The 24,007-nt window shown below is 35.8% G+C and overlaps 1 long non-coding RNA gene across 1 annotated transcript in view; it reads left to right on the top strand.

The window, feature by feature from the left end:
* Positions 1-24,007, top strand: part of LOC308196375 — a 167,714-nt gene that overhangs the window by 5,445 nt on the left and 138,262 nt on the right. The window contains exons 2-3 of the long non-coding RNA XR_013952171.1: positions 9,525-9,800; positions 12,305-12,468. This is a non-coding gene — a long non-coding RNA (uncharacterized lncRNA). The remainder of the gene's footprint in view (positions 1-9,524; positions 9,801-12,304; positions 12,469-24,007) is intronic.

Below are 24,007 nucleotides of genomic sequence, written 5' to 3' on the forward strand. Positions count from 1 at the left end.
TTAATTGGTTTGGTCTGTGAGCATAAGAACATAAGAGTTGCCAAACTGGGTTAAACCAAACACCTACTTTGGTTAAACCAGGCGCTGTCTCTGACAGTGGCATGCCTGTGGTGGATCAAAAAGGTAGAGCAGCAGTCCAGAGAATTCCTTCACATGTTAAATCCCTCAGTATATGATTTTTTATATTAAAAAATTATTCCGTGGGCCAACAATATGTAGTTATTAGTGGCCTACAGGAATTAAGGGTCTAGTTCATCCCTCAACTAACATTGCTTGGTTAGACATTGTCAGTGTGGTATATTCAAACCTCTGTCTTCATCATGGGCTTCCTTTTAGACACTGTCATGCTGTAAAAGGCCTAATTCCAGTACTGATTGTCTGCAAATGGGAAAGATAGCATGGCTAGACTGGACAAATACAATGGTGTCCTTGCTGTTGAGGCTTCATGTTCATTTTAATCTATGTTATATGTAGCCAAGGTCTAACTTCGTTCAAGTTTAAATTGCACATACCGAAAAATCTTTTTTATCCCCCACATTTGTGTGCCAGTAAGTGGCGTCGTAAATGTTTTTGTAGTCTGTCATTTTAATCCCATTTAGGTCATGGGGGCTCAGTAGAATTACTTAATGAAGAACTGCATCATGCCCCTTGCGATTCTAGGACAGGCATACTTCTCTGTGGTACGCATTGCTCTCCGTATCCTTCTGCAACTCGGACAGGAAAGAGAGCCATTCTGTGCCTTTCCTTTTTTCATGGCTGATACAGAACAGTTTTAACACTCATCCGCTCTCAGTATTAAAATTGCAGTTATGCCCGGTTTGCATGTGCATATTTCAAATAGAAGGACCCCTTTTCTGTTGTCCCTCTTGTACGTATGTTCGTGTTCTGCTTAATCACATGCTGCTAACCATGTACATAAAGCCACACATTATATCATTATTTCTTCTTTTTTAAAAATTCCAATAATGAAAAGACTAAGACTCTTTTTGTTGCTATAACTTGATTTTTGTTGATATGCTTAAAACAAATGTTCAGAGGTTTGAAGAGCCTTACCAGTAACAGGCATGTTTAATGTCATGTTGGTTACTTGCTAATGCAAATTGCAGTACATCTAAAGGCAACGGAGGAACAACTGTGGTGTCTATAGTGCTTGCAAACATGACAGATCGACAGTATTTCACAGTTTATGTTAACGATAGTTTCTTGAGAAATGTAATTATCAAATGAAATATTTAGCTTTGGTATTTAGATTATTCATTTTATTTTAATTGGCTTTTTCCGAGATAATTGGGTATGTTTCCACATATTTGTTGAAAAGGGGCACAGGGCTAATTAGCTCTTTGATTATATAGCTTATCACAGAATCACAGAATCGTCTAGGTTGGAAGAGACCTTCAAGATCACCCAGTCCAACCTCTGACCTAACACTGACAAGTCCTCCACTAAACCATATCACTAAGCTCTACATCTAAACATCTCTTAAAGACCTCCAGGGATGGTGACTCAACCACTTCCCTGGGCAGCCCATTCCAATGCCTAACAACCCTTTCGGTAAAGAAGTTCTTCCTAACATCCAACCTAAACCTCCCCTGGCGCAACTTTAGCCCATTCCCCCTCGTCCTGTCACCAGGCACGTGGGAGAACAGACCAACCCCCACCTCGCTACAGCCTCCTTTAAGGTACCTATAGAGAGCAATGAGGTCGCCCCTGAGCCTCCTCCAGGCTGAACAACCCCAGCTCCCTCAGCCGATCCTCGTACGACTTGTTCTCCAGACCCCTCACCAGCTTCGTTGCCCTTCTCTGGACTCTCTCGAGCACCTCCATGTCCTTCTTGTAGCGAGGGGCCCAAAACTGAACACAGTACTCGAGGTGCGGCCTCACCAGAGCCGAGTAAAGGGGGACAATCACTTCCCTAGCCCTGCTGGCCACACTGCTTCTTACGCGAGCCAGGATGCTGTTGGCCTTCTTGGCCACCTGAGCACACTGCTGGCTCATATTCAGCCGACTATCAACCAAAACTCACAGGTCCTTCTCTGCCAGGAAGCTTTCCAACCACTCATCTCCCAGCCTGTAGCGCTGCTTGGGGTTGTTACGCCCCAGATGCAGGACCCGGCACTTGGCCTTGTTGAACTTCATACGGTTGGCCTCAGCCCATCAGTCCAGCCTATCCAGATCCTCCTGCAGAGCCTTCCTACCCTTGAGCAGATCAACACACGCACCTAACTTGGTATCATCTGCAAACTTACTGAGGGTGCACTCAGTCCCCTCATCCAGATCATCGATAAAGATATTGAAGAGGACGGGCCCCCGTACTGAGCCCTGGGGGACACCACTAGTGACCGGCCTCCAACTGGATTTGACTCCATTCACCACGACTCTTTGGGCCCGGCTATCCAGCCAGTTTTTAACCCAACGAAGCGTACGCCAGTCCAAGCCACGAGCAGCCAGTTTCTTGAGGAGAATGTTGTGGGAAACGGTGTCAAAAGCCTTACTGAAGTCAAGGTAGACCACATCCACAGCCTTTCCCTCATCCACTAAGTGCGTCACTTTGTCATAGAAGGAGATCAGGTTCGTCAAGCAGGACCTGCCCTTCATAAACCCATGCTGATTGGGCCTGATCGCCTGGTTGCCCTGGAAGTGCCGCATGATGACACTCAAGATAATCTGCTCCATGAGCTTCCCTGGCACTGAGGTCAAACTAACAGGCCTATACTTCCCCGGGTCTACCCTCTGACCCTTCTTGTAGATGGGCGTCACATTTGCTAGCCGCCAGTTGACTGGGACCTCCCCTGATAGCCAGGACTGACGACAAATGATGGAAAGCGGCTTGGCCAGCTCCTCCACCAGTTCTCTCAGTACCCTCAGGTGGATCCCATCTGGCCCCATCGACTTGCGTACATCCAAGTGCTGTAGCAGGTCGCCAACCATTGTCTCGTGGATAGTGAGGGCCACATCCTGCTCCCCATCCCCTTCCACCAGCTCAGGGCACTGGGTATCCAGAGAACAACTGGTTTTGCCGCTAAAGACTGAGGCAAAGAAGGCATTAAGCACCTCAGCTTTTTCCTCATCCCTTGTAACTAAGTTTCCCCCCGCATCCAGTAAAGGATGGAGATTCTCCTTAGTCCTCCTTTTGGTGTTGATGTATTTGTAAAAACCTTTTTTGTTATCTTTAACAGCAGTAGCCATATCATTATCCATTATCATTAAGCATTATCATACTTTTGATTAACGTTTTTCCATTACATAAATTTTTTAGACTAAACTACATTCCAAGTATGGTGACAAGTTATAAAATGGCTTTTAGCAGTACAGTGAAGAATATAGTTGCTGTAATTTAAATACCCTTTCATTTTATATTCCTGTATTACCCAGAGGTTTTAGTCCTAGCTTAAGCAAAGCTTCTGGTGTCTTTTCAGTTTCAACTGCAAGATACAGTTTGAAGGTCCAGCTATGCTGTTCTGATGGCTAGTTGCTGCTGCAAGTGGGAGGGCGATGAAACGGCAACTATTTTGTATAACTAGTCAAAGGGATCGGTTGATATGATTAAGAGGTTTTGTAGGTGTTTTCAGGGAATGGAAACAAGGGAGCAACAGATCAGTGGCAACAACCTTGGTTTATCACCTACCTGACCATTATAACTTGGTATTATTCCAAGTACGATTGTGTATTGTCTTTCTTCAAAGAGGAGAGATTTGAAGCTGTATCAAGTTCTTTGACAACAGTATCCAATGCAGAAGGAATTGGAGAGAAAAAATCAAGCAGGATCTGGTAGCTGCCAAGGGCGACATAGTTGGGAAGATCAATTGTATAATGAGCTTTTTCCATTTTTACATATATAAGGCTATAGTTTATTACTAAGAAAAAAAAGAAACCATCTGTAGTTTGAGTTTAGAGCAGATTATGTTAGTTTTTGAGTATTTTATCAAGAAAAAAATCTTTTTCCTTGCAAAGGAGCATGGTAAAATCTCCTCTTCCTCCTCTCTTATGAGCAGACTGTCTTATGACTGTCCAGCATGGATCAAGAGCCTTTTCTTGGCTTTCTTGCCTGCTCCAATGTTGAACAGATGAGAGTATATTTTTTTTCTCTGGCGCAGAGTCGAACACTCTTTTCCTCTTTACCCGCCCTCCTGCCTGTCCCAGAACAGAGTGTCTCGTCTTTTCTTTGGCAAGCGCCTTCTCTCTCCAGGCGTGTAGGGGAACAGAGTTCTTCCTTCAGTGTAAATTACCTGCTAACTTGAGTACCTGCTTTCTTGGATCCAAAACTATATGAAAATACAGCAATAAATGGGACAGGGACAAACTGTTGTACAAAAGATACACAAAAGAAGAAAATTCTTTTTGAGGTGCTAAGGGAAGAATCTGCAAGAGAGTAAATGTTGTTACCTAGTGCTAAAAAGGATCATTTCAGCAGCTGTACTTTGAATTAATTTGTGTATATATATGTGTATATAACCCTCTGAAATTTGAAAAACGGTAAATGCTACACCTATCTTCCAAAAAAACATTCAAAAGAATTTCAGGAAACAGGTTGACCAGCGTCATCTCAGTACCTGCAAAGATTATGGAGCAAGTCCACACAGAAGGCATTTTGAAGCATAGGAAGGAAAAGAAGATCACAGTCCTTTGTACTTGTAAACAGCAAACAACAACAATCTAGTGAGTGTTCAGAAAAAATACCATATGGCATGTGCCACATGGATGCACAACCTATATTGGCAAAAGATGTGTGAGTAAAGCCATTGCAAGTTTTCACTCGTCATTTGTCAAAGTAAGATGTTTAATTTGCTACCATGTGGTAAGTTGTAAAAATATAATTGAGTAAATATTTTCTTAGCATCAGTCTGAGTCTAAAGATGATGACAAGGAAAAACATTTAAGGTGTTTTTATACCTTCTAAATGTAATATACTCTCAGTTTCAGTCAGATAAAGGTAAAAAAATCTAAAAACCCTACAGATGTGTTGATTTTCATTTTTTGTCGTTCTCTAAAACTTCAGTCTTTTTCGTGTTTGTTAGTCTTTCATACTGGATCCATCTACAGCTGACTTAGTGGTACTGGAATCTTAAAAATAATTGTCTTCTCATGTTTCTTCAGCTAGATAGTTTCTTCACTTAGATACCAGTTATTCCTCATCAGTCCCATGGCAAACTGGAATTAGTTACGGTGCTAATAATTGGCTTCAGTCAGGAGGGTTCACTGGATTTTTGTACCAATAGAGGTTTTACTTTCATGATTAGTTTTGATAATTTGACAATTAGTTTTGGTGAAGTTTGATGTTTAGGTTTGATAAAGTTTTACTTTACAAATTGCTAGATACTGCACGTGTGTGCTGAAGGGAAGAAATCTCGTTGTGCCTGGAAAGCGGCGGTCAGGGTGCAGCGAGGTCGGCTGCTGCCTGTGGGACAGGAGCTGGGCCGAGTGTGATGGCGGGCCCAGCCAGCGTCCCACTCATCCGGCAGGCCTGGGCTGAGGAGGCAGGGACGAGGCCAAGCCAGGAACATGGGGCACCAGGTAAGGCCTGGGGCACCAGATCAGGTCTGGTGACAGGGTCTGTGGCAGCCAGTCATCGCCAGGCCTCGCCAGAAGGCATCCTGTGGGCTGGGGCCCGGGCCCAGGTCAGCAGGGCCCAGGGCCAGGCCGCGCTGCAGTGCAGGTGGGGCTGCAGCTCAGGCCAGGCCAAGCAGTGGAGCTTCAGCTGAAAAGCAGCTCCCGCAGGCAGGGCGGTCGGCCTGGGCTGGGGCCTCCCTGCAGAGCTGTCTGGCAGCTCCCTCAGAGGGAAGGAGGAGCTGCCCTCAGCTGCGCCATCGCAAAGCTGGCCCCGAGCCCAGCCAAAATCCCAGAAGGGGGGCGCAACCAGGCCCTGTGCAGACATTTAAAGTCCTGAGGTGCTGCTACCCCTTTTTCTCTGCTTCACAGAGAAGTGCAGGAGCAGATGGTAGCCAGTTGAAGGTCTGCAAGTATAAGTTACACCCAACTTCCAACCTTTTACAGCTTTTTATTTAACTTATTATCTACCTAGCTAGTAAAACTGTGCTATGATGACTCGATTATCAATTTCCTTGTGAACTCTTACTTTGGTTGAGGAAATGTACACTTATTTTTCACACAGTTTTCTTTTCCTTAGCATGGAAACTTAATTCCTCAGACATAGAGTATGTTTTGCCTGTTCCGGATACTGAGAGAAAATCCCATTTCTCTGGTGTTTGAGGTTTGACGCGAAGAATACTGGGTGCTGTCTAGTTTCATGGATAAGAGAGATGAGACAGTGAATGCTGTCAGATTCTTGTGGTATCCAAAAAGTATTGCATAAACATTTTTTTTTTTTCTGCATTAGGCACGAGTTGCCTAGTTGAGCAGTGTCGTTTTCTTTCTTCTCCTTGGGGTACTGGAGGAAAATACTTCATGGCTTTCATGGCCTGGGATGACAGGGTTTCAGTGGGGGAGGTGAAAGAGAAAGGAGGAGCAGTTTCTTTCTATGCATCAATTCAGAGATCTGGGATAAAATTTTCATTCAAGCCTTTGGCAAAATTCCCAACAATTTTAGTGAGATATGAGTTTCACACACAGCATGTATTTATTCTGTTGTTACTTGGGATGTGCTCCTTTGAGAACAGGTTGTAGTTTTCTAATAAACAGTTATTGGAAACATTACTGCAAGAGGAGATTTGGCTTTCCTAATAAAAGGAAAACAATCGTCACTTTCTATCGCCAGCTCTTGTATGAGTTGAGAACAGTTTCGTTTACTTGGCACCACTCTGGCAGATGTGAGGTTTGCAGCGTTATTTCCTGGAGAAGGTCCTTCCCGAAGTGATACAGAGTATGTATATTAAGCTAGCCCTTAATGGATGAATGATTATGAAGCCAGTTTCCTAAACATATTAAATGTACAAAACTGTTAGGCTTTGCTTTGTATCATATACACAATATATACTGTGGTACAATAAATTTGCATTTAGAATTTTCACAAGTTTTATCATGATGTTAATACAAGCCTGTACCAGCAAATGTTTCAGGATTGTAATACTTCAAACATCACATTTTCATATGTCAATATAAATAAATATTAATACGGTTATGTGGAGCATACATGCATGTAATGGAACAATAATGTAAGTGCAAACAAATGTGAAACATGGCTGGAGAAAAATACTGTAACGATGCAAACAAATAATGAATAAATGTAAGATATCCTTAACCCCTCCATTATAGTCAAGATCTGATATTACTATTATTTTCATTTTTAATACCTTGTAGATAAGTAAAATGCCTTTGCCATGTAGGTAGTGCTTTTCTTGAGAAATCCAACACAAAGTGCAATTACAAAAATAAAAATAATAAGATAAATTTACATATGTAAATTTTAATGGGAGAATATTAAAGTAAATAACTATATCTTTTGAACAACTACTGAAAAAATATAAAGCAAAAAAATGCTTGTCAAATATGCAGTATAAATAAATAATTTAGGTGAAAATGGATGACTAGATATAACAAAGAGACAACCAAATAATGAAGGGCTAAAGGGTGGTTGTTACATCTGATGTACTTCATTGTATATTGTAAGTAATTGCTATCCATAAAAAATTCCATGCCTTCTGTATAAGAAAGAGAGACAATTTGACAGGCAACACTAGTACTAAGCGACAGCAAGTACAAATCCTTGGCAACTGTCATTATCCTGCTGTTGAATTCACATCCAAAACCGTGTGATAACTTTGACCTGTATAGCTGTTACTGAACCAACGTCTGTTAAACTGACTATGGTTTTGACTTAGGGAAAAGAATATTTGCCATGTGCAGATTCATGTCTTAGAAAAACTGTATGGGCTATTTACTTTTCTTTAGTATACTGTTGTTTCCTCTCTAAAGAAGAAATACTGAGAAATGTGCGTTATTTAGGTAATAATGAATAATTAGAAAATTTCACCAGAGTAGAATAAAAATTTTGATCTCTTGTATATATATATATATATATATAAAAAAAAAAATCAGCACGTAGGACTAACTGAAAGTAAAATTTCCTTTTTTAGTTGTTACAGAAAGACTGCAGTGGTTTGTCCATGAGTAAGCATCAGTTTAATTGCTTTTAGATGGGAAAGAAAATAGTTGTTAGAGCTCTTTAGGTTTTTAGTTTTCTTTACATTTCTTATCCTACTTAAATTTTTGGTAACCTCTTCTCTCTCTGTCTTTATCTGGGCATCTTTACTTTGCCATAAAAATAAGATCACAACACTTTTGTGTTAGCAGCTAGCTAAATTTACCATTGACTGAATAGAAATTTTGCTTTAATAAGGAGTACCAAGCTGTCTTTCCTGACTATTAAGCACCATTTCATAATAGGTCCTTTATGAGGTTTCCACACATTAATACCTTAATTTTGTGGTGTTTAATCTCCAGAAGTATGGATACCAGGGTTACATCTAAACTTGAGTTTTCTCAAAGTATAAAACAGTTGTGCACTGCAAGAGTAAGATTACTCTTGGTAACTGCATGCTTTCATTTTCTCTCTGAAGCCATTTCTGTTAAGGAGTTGGAGTGTATGTACAAGTACCCTAAGGGTTACATACACTGTATGTATAAATAGTAGATGGTGGTAAATTTTAAGAAAAAAGCTGAACAAGGACTGAGGATCAATAGTAATAGCAGTCCTGTAGATATGTAGCCCTACATAATATGTTCGGTCGTAATACTAAAAAGAATTTTTATATTAAAATCCAACCTTTAGTATTCCAGTGTTCATACTATTTTAGCATAAGGATTTCTTAGGTATACATACTGCAGTTCATGCAGATAAATTTTGAATTTCATGTTTGTTGTGACCTCATTTTTGTAATTTATAATGGGAGTATTCTGACACTTAAAAATTACTTGAATATGAAAGAAGAATGAGGACTTGACCTCATCCAATTCCTTTCTGTCTTCTTGATCTTTGATGCTGCTGTTGGCACAGTTATACTAGTGGTGATTCAGGTCTTCCAAAGATAGGATAAAATGAGATTGTATGATCTTCATATGGGTCAATATTTCATCCATGTTTTTGACCTGTGTATAAAGTAATTTTGAGCCATTAGTAGTAACCTCAAACTAAAAGTTGAAGGCTTCTGTTTTCATTATTTTAATGTTTGAATCTTTTTTTGTTTTGTTTTGTTTTAGCTCTATCAGACAATTTTACATTGATTTTATATGAAGGAAGACTTGCTAGCACAGACAATGCTAGTGTAGTATAGTATAGATGAAATACCTACCATACCTCCCCATAATCCTGTCCAACAGCACCTTATACAATTCCCAGTATGGCCCTAGGTTATGCAAAGATTAATTGAAATAACTGAATTGAGCTGAATTTGAAGAAACAAGAATCAGGGTGAAACTATGAACACAGTTTGATAAGGTATTTTCCAACTTCAATTAAGTTGTTGTATGCTTTTCAACTCCTTATAGCTGACCATTAATAATGTAAACTAGTTGAAAGACCAGATCAAAAAAAAAAGATTTTAAGTATATTTATCATATTTCTGTTTCAGAAAATGTTTCTCTTTCTATGCAAAAGCAATTCTTGAAAATACTGAAGGGAAGCAAAGCTCTAGACAACTTCTATTTGCCCATAACATGTCTGCAATCAGCAATGGTATCAAGAAGGTCAAGGCTTGAAGATTGTTCTACACATCAAACAAAATAAGTTCAGAGCTGTGATGGAGTATCAGACATATAGACAGCTACAAATCAAGCAGTACAGACAATTTCTTATTATCACCATTGAAGAGAAACAGACCTGAAAGTGTTCCCGCAGGTCAACTAAGGTAATCAAAGCTCTTCTCTGTTGCTTTTAATCATGTCTGATGCAGTTCAGTCACCTTGTAATGATGATTTAGTTAATATTCTCAAACAGACCTTGCTAACTTTTATTAAGATTTCTTGACCTAACACGTTCTTAGAGTGTATCCTTTTAAAAACTGTATTGCTTTTAATCAAACATTTCTGAAAGACAAATAAAATGATGATAAAATAGGCATTCCAGTTTGCCTTGCAAATTTTTAGTATGCCTCGCAATGGGTGGGTGATATCCATCAGGTTGATTCTCTTTAAAGAAGAGTTTGATTCTCTATAATTAAGCCAAAAATTAAATGGTTCCTTATGGAAAAAGCCAAAAGAACAATTGGATTTTGCAATGTACCATAAAGGTGGCTAAAGTGAAGACCTGTTGAATAAAAGTGTATTTTAGTGTGTTTGATTTAGATGTCCTCATCAAAAGCTTTTTGTTGTTAGTGTGTTCTATTCTGAGTTGCTAAATTGGTGTTAACTTAGACAAATCTTGATGCTTACATTTTTCCTGATTTCCCCTCATTTGTGTGCAGACATGACCTCAGATAGAGTATAAATAGCTCTAATTTTTTGTGTGTGTGTTTTTATAGGGCTGAATCCAAAACCAGTGAGATATTCATAATCGCTAATTTTGTATGATAAGATACGTAGCTTAATATGCTTGTCCCCCAGTGTATGAAAATCTTAAACTCCAATAAATAAATAAACTTATAATTACTTTTTAAGGGGCCACATTCTGGCTTTCCATTCATATGGTTGAACACTCAACACAGAAGTAGCTATTCTGATATGATAGCACGACTTGCTTTAGAAACGCTAAAAAGAAGACAAAAAGGCTAGAATTCTTACGTGATCATCTTGTCATTTAAGAAATGTGGAAACTGTAAAGTATGTAAGATTGCCACGGACCAGTATGCTTTAAGTATCAGTTCAGCATTCACTGAAATGAATGGAAGTATTGCAAAGGATTTTCATGAATTTTTCATGGAATGGAAATTAAAATCTTGGGCCTCAAACCAATTTTGAGTTTTGCACTCAACCTCTTGTTGCAGACTAGGATGCAGAGCATATATCACAAATGTTCTTGCTGAAGTATGATATTTCATTATAAAACTATCCCCCCCCCCCCTTTTTTTTTCTTAAAATAGCCTTGCTGTAGTATTATACAGATGTTGTTTGTGGTATGAGCATTTAAGAAGTGTTATGATTTTTTTTTTTAACTTAGTTTATTTAACTTTATTCTGCCAGCTGTATTGAATATATTGTGCTATCTGGGAAACAGAAACAATTAACAATAAGCCCCAATCTGCAGTCACTGTAGAGGCATAATTGCTGTCAATTTGATTGAAATTTTGCCTGAGAAGAGACTGATGTCAGTTCTTACTTTTTAAACTAGAAGCAATAGCCTACACGGTATGTCTTGAAAACACTTTTTAATTATATTTTCTTCAAATCAATTAAATTTTATTCATTGTTTACTTGCACTGATAGATTTTGAGAAATACTTTTAAAATTAGTTAAGTGATTTTCTTGTGAAATTCCTAAGATACTTCATAAAAGGACTTCATGGTAGGGTTATAGATCTTCTTTGAGTATTCTAGAAAGTTCCAAATAAGCTCATTTGGGGATAGCCTAAATTTATTTTGCTTAAAACAACCCAATTTATCTGTAGTTTCTGTTTTTTCAACTCAGGAAATAAATTCTTATACTATGAATAATTTTTATGACAATACATCCAGATTGTCTTTTTGCAAAATTATAAAAGTTCCAAAAAAAAGTTTACAAAAAAAATAAAAAGGGTCAAAAATATTGGATTATTTTTTTAATATCCTAACCTGAATTTTTTCAACAGAATTAGCAGTGCTGTCTGCTTCTCTGTTTCAAAATTCTGGCATGTCCAGAAGGCGTTTGAAGTATCTGAAGTTATTAAACAGCAGCCAAATGTAATCAAAGTCATAGCTTACAAGAATGGCGCAGGAAAGATCTTTGCTGAAGTTTCTCTGTGCTTAATTAATTCAGGAACCTCTAATAAAAGTTTTCTTACATACACAATTATAGCTTTTGCTCTAAATCCTAACAAAAATCCTTTTTTCCTTTAAAGTAAACTTACATGAAACTCTTCTTCCTTTTTACGCTGTTCCTAAAATGTGACTTGTTAAAAATTCTTATAAGCACTAAGTGAAATAAATTGCAGAAATACAGAATTGAAAAATGTACAATATTAGTTGTCATTAAAAGGCAAGAGCACAACAGCACAACTTTTAAACCAGTCCTTTTAAGGGTATATGTTTTTCTCATCTTGTTATCCCATGACTTCTGGTAGTAATCACTAAAACACTGAAGGACATATAATGCTGTTAATTGATTGGTAAATTAGTTGAGAATGGATTTCTGGTTTCCCCTTTTTTTTTTCCTGACCAAATGTTGATCATAAAATAAATATGTTTGTAATCAGCATTCCTTACCTCTTGTATTCATTTAGCTGCTGGAGGAGTGCACTGAAAAGCTGAACCTGAACATGGCTGCACAATGAGTGTTCTTGGCAGGCGACACTGAGGCGCTAGAACCTAAAGACGTACCCCATGATGCCGACATTTATATTTCAGCGGAAGAGACCTTTATAGATCCATTCAAAAAAAATTAAAGGTAAAAAACAAAACTGAGAACCCCCAGCAAATGGCTTAAGGGTTGCAATTAAAAATGATTTTCATCCTATCTTTTTGCATGGTTTAACAAAACTAATGTTTACTCATTTACAGCTCAGTAAGAGGATAATGTGCTTAATGAAAGAAAAATCTACTGACAGACACGTTTATTGCCCTTCATTAGCATTGGTACTTAATTTAATATAGATCTGAATAGACATTAGGGAGCCTGCAGGAGGTTAAATGGTGAAAATGTAAAGAGATTATTGAATTTACTGTTTAGTTTCAGTGACATAAAACAGACATAATTAATTAAGCATATTCCACTAGTAAAAATAACCCAGAATGTAAGATTGGATTCATTAATGTCATTGTTTTAAATTTTTTGGAAGTATAATCCATCAATATGGAATATCTACTTTACCATGCTTTATTAATTTTTAATTGTTCAGTGAGACCATTATTAACAATTTTCTTTTCTTCTCTTCTCATTCCTTTACCAATCTGGTAATTATGTTATATTTTTTACAAGGGGAAACTATTTCTGAATCATTCACATTTTAAATGTGAATGTAAATCGTTTTCTTTATCATATGTTAAGATCATGAATAAATTTCTGAGATTTCTGCAACAAATTTGTGACAACATTTTAGAACATTAACTTAAATAGAGTCCGGTATCAAACTGAAGATGCCAATGATTAGTTCAACTGGAATTTGTGATAAAGAACCTTTAATTAATATAAGCTAATATATTATAAAAAGCAAAATTATTATTAGGATAGTGTATGTGTAGGTAGAAGCAATTACAGTGAAATGTCTACCATTATATGAAACAGTTCAATTTGTATAATCTTGGATTAGTAAAATGAGTGCTGTATATTTTAAAACGTTAGGGACAGCAAAGAAGAAAATCAAAAGAGAAATAATTCAGTGAGTGAGCTTATTTTATATGGATATTATATATGTTATATATACTCTTTATGCTTTCGGGCATGCTTATTTTTCTTACGTAGTTTCTTTAGATACGAATCTTTGGTTTTATTTTTCTATGTAATTTTTAAATAGCATTTGTCACCTTGGGAAGTATTATGAGACATTAGTGTTAAATATTCCATTCTGAATTTGTAAATATTGAAACAATGACTGTTCTTTAATTCTTTCACATATATTAATATTACTCAATGCAGATAACATTTGAAAATATCTAGATAGTACTCATAACTGGCTATTAGCCTAAGAAAATGACTACTACGTAGCTCTCTGTATATCCATAAAAATCTAATATTAATTAGTAGAGCTTTTATTATCTAAGTCCTGTAATTAAAGGCATGTTTGCATATTTGTGGAGGTATTCATGGATGAAACTTATGTAAGTAAACCTGTGTCTTACATCATCAATTTTACATGTGATAAGCTGTTGTTGATAGCGTGAAAATTATTGTGAGTATGATACAGATGACCCATTCACTAGAATGGCTATAGTGAATGACCTATATATTCAGTAAAAGGCACAAATCTTTGTATTTATTCTTGCAAAAGCGTGTGATAAAATTGCTATTTGTATTGTACAAATCACTGAAATAATACTATTATTGTAGCATTTTTATATGGGTACCACTATAATTTGTTACTATAGTTTCTTCCTGCGTATATCCGAGTGTTATGATAGATTTTCAAATTCATCAAGTGAGTCTTTTTTTCTTTCTCTCATTTTCCTTTTTCAAGCCAAGTTCAAAACAAAAACTTCTGTGCTTTGTCTGCATATCTTTGGCTGTGTTTCATTGTGACATGCACTGCTGTTCTTTTAGCACCAAAATGTTGGCACATGTTACTGAAAATTTCACACCATCTCTTGCTGGATCAGCAAGCTTAACCTACCAAAATCTGGTGTTGTTGAATGGTTTTTGACTGATAATCAATCTTTTCGCTGCTCGACAGTTGTTGCTGGGACACAGACTAGAGCAGGTGGCAGATGTGCCTTGTCTTTTGAGAAAAGAAAGAGTAGGTGAGTTTGGGCACAAAGTAGCATATTGTGTGTCCATTAAAAGGGTAAGTATAACAGGAAAAAGTCACTGCTTTAAGTAGAAAAGACACCAATACCAGAAAATAGGCCTTTTAATACTCCTGTTTACAAGTTTAATAGAACTAGAAAATGACAGTTAATAATGTAGAATTCCATGTGCTCAAAAATCAGAACTGATGTTCATTAATCTCTATATGACATTCCATAGTACTTTTTTTGCTTATATTTTTCTTATTTGTACATATATGGTAATATGGGTCAAAAATATATATACTTTAAATTAGTTTCAATATATTGAAGATAGATTTTAGAGATGTAGGAGTATACATAGGGACATACAGTATGTATTTTATATTTTCCTTCTCCAGCCCAAGACTGGGAATACAGCATGGAGTAGTATGACTTATCAGTATAAACATACTGATTGCTGCATTTAAATTCTTAACACATAGATAACAAGGTCAAACAGCAGTATCAAATCCTTTTGCGTGGGAATGGGAGATCAGTGATAAATTGTAAAGTCCCAGCCCTGCAAATATGTACATGTGATCACATAGAAATGAGACTTTTTATGTATATAGTTACACACAAATATTTACAAGGTATTTACAACCTTTGTTGAAATCTGTATTTCAAATACTGAACCAGTTACAATGTGGTGGTTCAAGAGTATAACATCTTGTGTGTACCTTCATTGCTTCAAGCGGTATAAATACCTGGATAAATTGACATTCCCAGAGATGTTGATAGCTTCGTCCAGCTTATTTGGATTTATTCACTTTCTCATCTTTCTGGTATATTAAATTGACATTTGGGTGAAGTTAATGAGGATACAGAGATAATTTGTTAAATTTTGTCATCTGAGATAAAAAAAATTAAAGCTGTCGCTTTTTTTGATTTAATTATCAATCTTTATAATAAGTACATGTGACATATCAGTTAGGGTCTTATTCCAATAGAAGTTTAGTAAACAAGAAGGTACCAAGTCTCAAGCATTTAAAACATGTTTGGGGGGGAGTATTGTGAACTAGTAGGTTGCAGAACTGTGCCAAAGATGTAATGTGGTATGTTGTTCTTCCATATAATTTATATATAGTGAAGGTCAATGATCATGTTTAATTAATTGTTCATTGGAAATATATGGAATATCATGTACTTGAGTGTTTGTTTGCAGACAATTGTATATCTAACAGTTACTGAACTTGAAAAAATATTGGTTGTTCTTATTTCTTCTTTTTAATTCCTCTTGTTTATCCTGTCAGTTCTTATAGTACTCCCATACCTCTTTGTAATTGAATTTCAGGTGTCTCAGCAGTGTACAGCTTGGTTTTTTCTTCATTAGCTACCAATTTCTTAAACTGAAACTAAGTTCTTTCAATTGAATTTAATTCATTTAAATTAGCATTTAGCAACCTTGAATGATAAAATAATTACTTGGCTATTGTTCTTTCCTAAAGGGTGTGTGCATTTAATCAGTCATGCTGTTATGTAAACCATGGCCACTTGTAAGCTTCCATTCAATAATTTTTAAGTGTCTGTGTTAGCTGTTCAACTTGATCATGCTCCAGAGTTACTAATTTGGAGATAAAGGAGCTTTGGGTGATTGGTCAGTTATGGATTTAGACTGCAATACAAAACCATTATGTTCAGGTCTCATTCACTCTGTACTACTGAGAGTAACATCAGTGATTTCTGCAGGCATCTTCAGAGTAGTGAAGTTAAGCATTTATATATTTATATGACTATACTGACTAGACCTTCACTGCCTATAATGGGAGCTAAGATGTGCAGATCACATAATTTACATGTAGTAGACAGCTAATTTAGCTGTGTTAATCTTAAACTGAATCAGGTCCTAAAGACAGCATTTTGGCCAAAATACTTTTGTTGATATGCCATGTTCTTGTATTTTTTGTAAGTCATAGTGACAAGGCTTCTTTGCATGAAGCATGGTCCACTTTGCAGACCACATAGGCACTTCATCTGATTAATCCATTTTATTACCGGGGTGCAGTGTTGTTTATGACCAATCTTCAGGTCTCTTTATGGATCACCGTATTAAAGGAAGTGTTGTGTGTCCTGTGGTTTGTGCACCATAAGTGAAAAGGTACTCATGTTCTATTACACGGCTCGCTATGCTAGTTTGGTGGCTGGATTAAAGCACACTGTATCCAGTACTGTTCCTTTAAGAGTGCTGGAAAGCATGCTTCTATCGAATTTTTGTCCCAATATAGCAAAGTGAAAGAATCATTCTAGAACTATAACTTAAAAAAAAATCAACAGTACAGTACATTTTATTTTAGGTATTGAGATTTTCTTGTCTCAAATTAAAATAAATTCACTATTATAGATTTTTAAAATTATTTTTATGAATATTTTTAAAATAGTGAAGAACTAAAATAGGTAGTGTATTTTATATTAATTTATTGCATTTAATAGTGGATGAGTGTACCTTTTATTTTCCATTCAACAGTAATTTTTATAAACATTTAAACCTTGTTTAGCATGATCTAACAATTCTGACATTGTGTTGCTACTGTCTATGAACATTAGATGTGGAAACAATTAGTAAATAAAAGTTCACATTTTTACTACTTTGCCTAAATATCTGTAATCCTCCCTTTAGATTTATAATTGTAAGATGTATATGTTTGCATTATTGTATGTTAAAAGTGAAACTAAACATAATAAGACTTTGTGTCTTTTATTGATATACTGTCAAAAAGGGGACATTAAAAAAGGTAATTCATGTTTAGTGTTCTTAATGCTGCATTTCAGGTTTGTATTTAAATGAAGAGAGAATTTTTTTTCTGTTTAAGAACACTTAGATGCTGTATGATCTACACCATTTAATAGTTTACCAAGACAGGTTCCAATTGACAAGAATCTTTGTGAGTACATTTAAAATAAGACTTCCTCTTCTGTAAGGAGTAAGTGTCAGTTAAATGATTGATTCTCCCCATTCTGATTATTGATTAATTTGGAAATGTTTCACTTCCAAGCATAAAAATAATATAGTGCTTTTTCTTATCAATATGTAAAAACTGCAGTTGTCATGTTACATTTCATTTTCAGAAAAAAACACCTATGAATTTAAAGTTCATGCATTATATTACAATTTTTCTTGTAATTACTGTATTATATACTATTATTTAAATGCATATGTACTGGAATTTTGATCTGAAAAAGGAATATGCTATATTTCTGTAAACTTTTAGGAATATTTTATGTATGTCATCATATACTATGAGCTCAACTGACTTATAGGATAAAAAGATCTGAAAAGTGATTTGTTTGTTGTAAGCTATAGAAGTTTGTTCTTGATTCATCATATATCAAAATGGAATTGGATACTTTACTTAGAAATTAGCTTGATCATATCACGGATTCACAGAATCATCTAGGTTGGAAGAGACCTCCAAGATGACCTAGTCCAACCTCTGACCTAACACTAACAAGTCCTCCACTAAACTGTATCCTTAAAGCTAGAATGATAAAAACCCTGCTCATTGAGAGAGATGCCAGTAAAACAGAGATTATTCTTAGTGATGGTTCAATAACCAAAATAAATGTTTGTTGTCAGGCTTTAACTTTATTTTCCAGACTTAGACTTTAATCTCCTGTGCATTAACCTTGGTAGATTCTTAAAGAAATATGAGAAGCCTTTGTGGCGTACTTTAGCTTGATGACGTTACTGGTTTGTAAGTAAATTTTCCACCATGACAGGTTGACCAGACTGATTTCTTGTAGTGTACAATAAGCATTATGGAATGAGGATGACAACTTAACTAGAAGTTGTAAATTGATAGCCAAAAGTGATAATGTGTGTGTGTGTGTGTGTGTATATACATACACACATACAAACATATTGTGTGTGTGTGTGTGTATAAAAGTATTGTATGTACTACCTTTTTTATACAGACAGACACACACACATATATATATATATATATATGTATAAAACCAGGTAAGGTAAATTGGTCAGGACAGAAAAATCACCAAAGTGCTTAAAGTCAGCAATACTGTAATACAACAAGAATAATGCTATTTTCTAGACTGGAAAACTACTTTCCAAATTTAGTTTTAAAAATATATTTTGAATAAAAAATGGAAGCAATAATGTAGAGCAAACAGAATGTCATTAAATGTGAAAAGTACAGCTCTGTTTAATCAGTAGTTGAATTTGACCTAAAACCTCCCCAGAGGTATCCCAGAAGACAGATCCAGTGTAAATTCTGAGACATCCTTATGCGTACAAAGAACCAGAGCTTGTAATAAAGTTTTTTCTGTACCTTTCACATAACATCAGCTAATGATCTTGGCCTGTAGAACCTTTGTCTTAGTTCCTTTGTTTGCACTAATCAGGACTGTTAAGATGAAACATTCTTCAAGAAATGCAAAACATTGAGGTCTGTATCCCTGCTAATCTAGAGACTGCAGTAAGAATCTATTTAAAGTAATTTATAATTGAATTTCTGACCCTTGGTATAACTCCCTCTAACAAAAATTGGTTGCCAGCTGTGCAGAATGGAGAAATCTTTCCCAATCCAGAATAAAACAGTCTTCCAAGCATTATCATGCTAATTCAGGAAATCTAGAAGTTCAAGGAAAAAATGAGAGGAATGGTGACCAAGAGAAATTCTCTCACCTGTCCGCCAAACAGAAGAAAATTGTCTGCATTGTAAACTATCAACCTAGTAATGGAATTTTGGGCTAAGACAGAGACAAAGAGCTTTAACCCTTCATCCAGTCTCTAAATGTTTTTAGCATGATGTGTTGGTGCAGTCTCTTAAGGGCTCCTTATTTATTCTGTTTCACATTTACACTTGCTTAATTCCCCAGATAATTTCAGCTTTACTTGAGTGTAAATAAGGGAAGAATTCATATGAAATGACATTATTTTAAACTAGTGCCACCAAATTTTGGATTTCTTGAAACAATTTTCATTGCTTCTGGACTGTTCAAGTATAATCATAGGAACTTTTGCTTAACTTTTAATATCGATTCCATGTTTATCTTGTAAGATTTGTATTAGCAGTATTAATTGCTAATCGTATGTCTATTTTCAGTTATTTGACAAAGCAAAATGTACATTCATTTTTCAAGATAATTTAATTTGATTTTTGTAGATTTCAGATTTCTGTCACACAAAACATGGTGGAAAACATTCATCATTCATTGATGAAGCTAAATTTATATTTATGCTTCGGAAAAAGTGTGTAAAAGTATTTTCACAACCTGGGGGTCTTTACTAGTTTAAATGGACACTAATACCATGACCTCTTTTTATGAAGAGTTCATAGAAAACTTCAGGGCAAGGGGATGAAATATTTGATTGGCAGAAAAGATGGGATGTTTGTAATTTTAATCAAATTTAGAATTAAGACATACTTCAAATAATATGTCAGACTTGCATTAGTGAGTTTAAAATTTAATGACAACTGCTGTCATTATTAGTTAAATATAGCAATTGTGCCTGTGGTAATAAATGATGACACTTCAGAACATGTAGAAACAACAAAACTCTCAAGTATTTAAAGAAAAGGGAGTGACTGTAAACTTACCTAAACACAGGAATGTGACCTGGGCATAATATATTTCCCAAATACAGAGGCATCTCTAATTTGAACAAAAGATGTAATTGAATGCGACTTCACATGTTGTTACCACTAGAATGTTTTATATTTTAGGAAACTTAGGCGTTCGTTCTTATTCCATAAATGTATTTTAGAGAATTTTGTATTTATTACATTAAAACAATTGTATTAGTATATAAGATGAATTGCAGATTCACTTCTCCATTACTCTCCCTTTAAAATGTATCACTCGATTTTCAGAATTTTATAAAATGTTAGCAAAGAAAATTATGTCCTTTTTTAATAGATTAAAATATTTTTTTTTGCAGACTAAGTTTTTTATTCAAGAGGTTATCGAAGTTGTATTGGGTATCTGTTAGTATTTATTTCTGTCAAGGTGAGAGGAAAGGGAAAGAAGTTAAAGTAAGATGTGTGTGTATATAAAAATAATACAATACATAGCATAAAATATTGTCATATTTGGAATACCATTTGGTAGTCCCTTTAAGCCTATAAGTCTATTCCGTTTTATAATTTGAAGAAAGTTTCTTATAACTCTGTAAATCTTGTTATGCAATGATTGTATAAAGTGATCATGAATGAAGGAGATAGGTGTTGGGAAGACAAGAAAACTGAATTAGTGTAGTTTGAAATAAGTTTATTGTAATAGGAAGTATATGTAACATAAACCTGGATTTAGACCATGAATGGTCTGGTCAGTACTTAGGGAATTTCAGATTAAAATTTATGTGCTTTATGAATCTATATTTGTTATTCTGAAAGTGGTATTCTTCATACTGATTAGCAAGCTTCTATGTCATCATATCATTAAGAAGCCTTTTGCTGCAGGAAGGGATTCCATGGCATAAGAATTTTTGAACTGTAACTCTGCCATCTTGAGATGATTAAAGATTTGCAACCACTTTAACTAGCAGTAGCAGTGTTACCATGTGTTTTGGCAGAGTTACTTCCATTTAGGTAATATATTCTGCTTGTCCACAGTTCTAACGGTGATTTTAATTTGCTGAGTTCTGTAGTTCCACTTCCTGTAGTGAATTGTTTGCAGCGTTGCTGATCTTGTTTATACCATTTCAACAGCTAACATTAAGCATAATACCAGTCATATAATTTATTTTTTGAAAATTATGGTACATTCTGGCATTAAAATATATGTAAATTATGTGTAGAAAAAGCTGGATTAAGATTTGTAAATTTGCAGTATCAAGTGCTTAGTGGTTAGGACCTAACAAATTAAGGTATGTTATGGTTGGCAGTAGCTTTTACAACTATTTGCTGCACAGTGGCAGATTACTGAGAACTACAGAATAATTTAGATTGAAAGGGACCCCTACAAGTCATCTGGTGCAGTCTGCTCAAAGCAGGGATAACTTCAACAGTAGGACAGATTGCTGGGGGCATTGTCCAGTCAAGTTTTGAAAATTTCCAAAGATGGAAATTCCTCTACCTCTCTGGGCAAGCCATTCCACTGGTTAATTACTGTGATTTATTTCCCCTTATATTTAGTTAAATTTTCCCATGATGCAGCTGTGACTGCTTTCTCATGTCCTTTTATTGTTCCCCTGCAAGAAGCCTATCTCTTTTCTCTTTTCTATATCTGTATAGAGGATTCCTGGTTTGTGAGTCCCGAAAGATAACTGCCAAGCTTCTCAGATCAGATAGGATCATGGTGGCTTAAGGGCGTGCAGCAACATTAGTGTTCAGACAATTTCAGGTAGAAAAAGTAATTTGTTGAAAATAAGGGAACACGAAGACACTCAAGTGCCTGATTTTATGTCTACATGGTTCTGAAGTGGCAGAAGTATATTAATTGCCTTGTAGTGCCTGCCCTCTGTGTGCGTAACAACCACATTAACATCTTGTTCAGTCAAGGCTGGGAAGAAATGGTCGTGTTTAGCATTTTTTGGCCATTGAGATTCCCAGAAGGCTTATTCCTATTGTGCTTGAAGCCTCCTCGCAGGCTTATACCGTAGAATATAGACAAGCTTGTCTTTCAGAGCAATTCTCCAGCCAGCCTTAAGGGATATTGTAGATGTAACCTTAAAGGGTAGGCAAATTTTTTCTTCATCACATTCTTTGGCTTAAGCAGATGTAATCTTCTTAAATTTGCCTGAAGGCATCTACTAGCTCTTATCATTCAATGCCAAGCAATCTCTATGTTTCACCTTCTGTCATCTTTCATTATAATCTAAATCAGCTGCCACTTCTTTTCCAAGTACTGCTCTGCACAGGAAGAAATTAAACTACACTTAGTTTTGATACCTAAACAGAAAAACATTCTTTTGCTGTTATCCCAGCCAACTTGTAACACTTGCTTAGATATGAAATAGCATATAATGTGTCCAATAACTGTATAAATTAATACCCTATCAAATTTAATCATGGGACAGCCTTAGATTAAACTTTTCAATGCATGTTAGAGCTCCCTCATCCAAGGCTGGGCCTTCTGCAAATTCTGTGAAAACACACCTATTTGAAAAATTCGCAAATGATAGTCAATCCATGTTTTTACTCGCTGGTATTGCTTAGTTGAAATCTTAAGATCTGTTCCCCAATGTTAGTAGAGATGTTTTTCTCCCAGTAGGTAAACTGGTCTTGCAACCACCTCTTTATTCCAAAATCAGTTTACTGGATAGGTCACGTGTAGGTGTGATTCAAGATACGCTGTTCATGTGAATCTTTCTCATTACTACGGTCTCTTACCACTTGGAATGTGTATTGATGGAGGTACCAAGAGATAGTCAGGCTGTCCTATATGCTGTGTGGACAGGGTATCCTACATAGTTAACCAAAATAATCTTTTTACACAAGTGGTAGTATAAAATAAAAAAAATAATGTCCATAAGAAAAATGTCTTCACAAACTGTTGCTGTTCATGAAGTTTAAAAGTAACCTTTCTGTGTGGATAAGTGGTTTATATCCTTAGATGGCTGAGCATGTCCTTTTAAAGAGATGTTTATTTTAAGCTCTTCTGTGCAATCCTCTGCAAGTTTTTAAGGGTCCCATTTCTAAGACAGTAGCAAAAAATTCATGCTTCCTGCCTGAATAACAAATCAATAATGATGAACACTTCCTAGTTGTTTAATAAAGACTGAAATGCACAGATTGTTAATGCTATTCAGTGAACTCTTCCTGCCTTTCTCAGTCTAGCGTTGTTACTTTAAGCTGTTGGAGGTTAGAACCCAGTGTGTTCTGGTTTTATATATGCTATTATAAAAGGCTACTTGTACCCTAAGAGTCTGCTTAGTACAACTGGCATTGGCAAAGTCCTTTGATGCTGGAACCTGATCAATGACAGAGGGAATGTTTTGAGTTTTAGCAGCAGATTCCTAACAAGTTCATATGATGTGCTCATGCCGAACTGGATTTCACAGCAACTACAGAATACCTTCCTGACAACTGCAAGTGCATGTGTGGTGTTTGAAAAATAAAATTAAGGCAAAGTTAAGAAATTTACAAGGAACAGGAAGAGCTCTGGAGAAAAGATCAGGAAAATGAAGTTACAACTTTTTAACACAGATGTAGATCACATGAAAAGCAGATCTGTGGGATGAAGCAGTTAGTACAAAGGAACTTCTGTCCATACTGCACACATTGTGAGAGATTTTACTGTGAGCTAACTCTTTTCTGTGCAGTGGACTTACGGAAGGGCTTTAGGTACACTTCTGGAGCACATCCATTGGTTTAGTTTCATGCAAAAAACATCAATTTGCATACGCTGAAACTGCTCTGTGAAGTGAATCAAAATACATTAAGTGGAAGCTATAGCTTCCTCACTTAAAAATTGCAGTATTTGTTTGAACTAGAATGTTAATGTAGATGTATCCTTGTGGAGGAAGACAAACTTCACAGTTCTGTAAATGCCTCAAAATTAAATTCAGTTACTTACTGAGAAGTAACTTTGATTACAAAGTTAACCCT

Source organism: Anser brachyrhynchus, assembly GCF_964034855.1.
Source record: "Anser brachyrhynchus genome assembly, chromosome: 5".
NCBI classification, from domain to species: Eukaryota; Metazoa; Chordata; class Aves; order Anseriformes; family Anatidae; genus Anser; species Anser brachyrhynchus.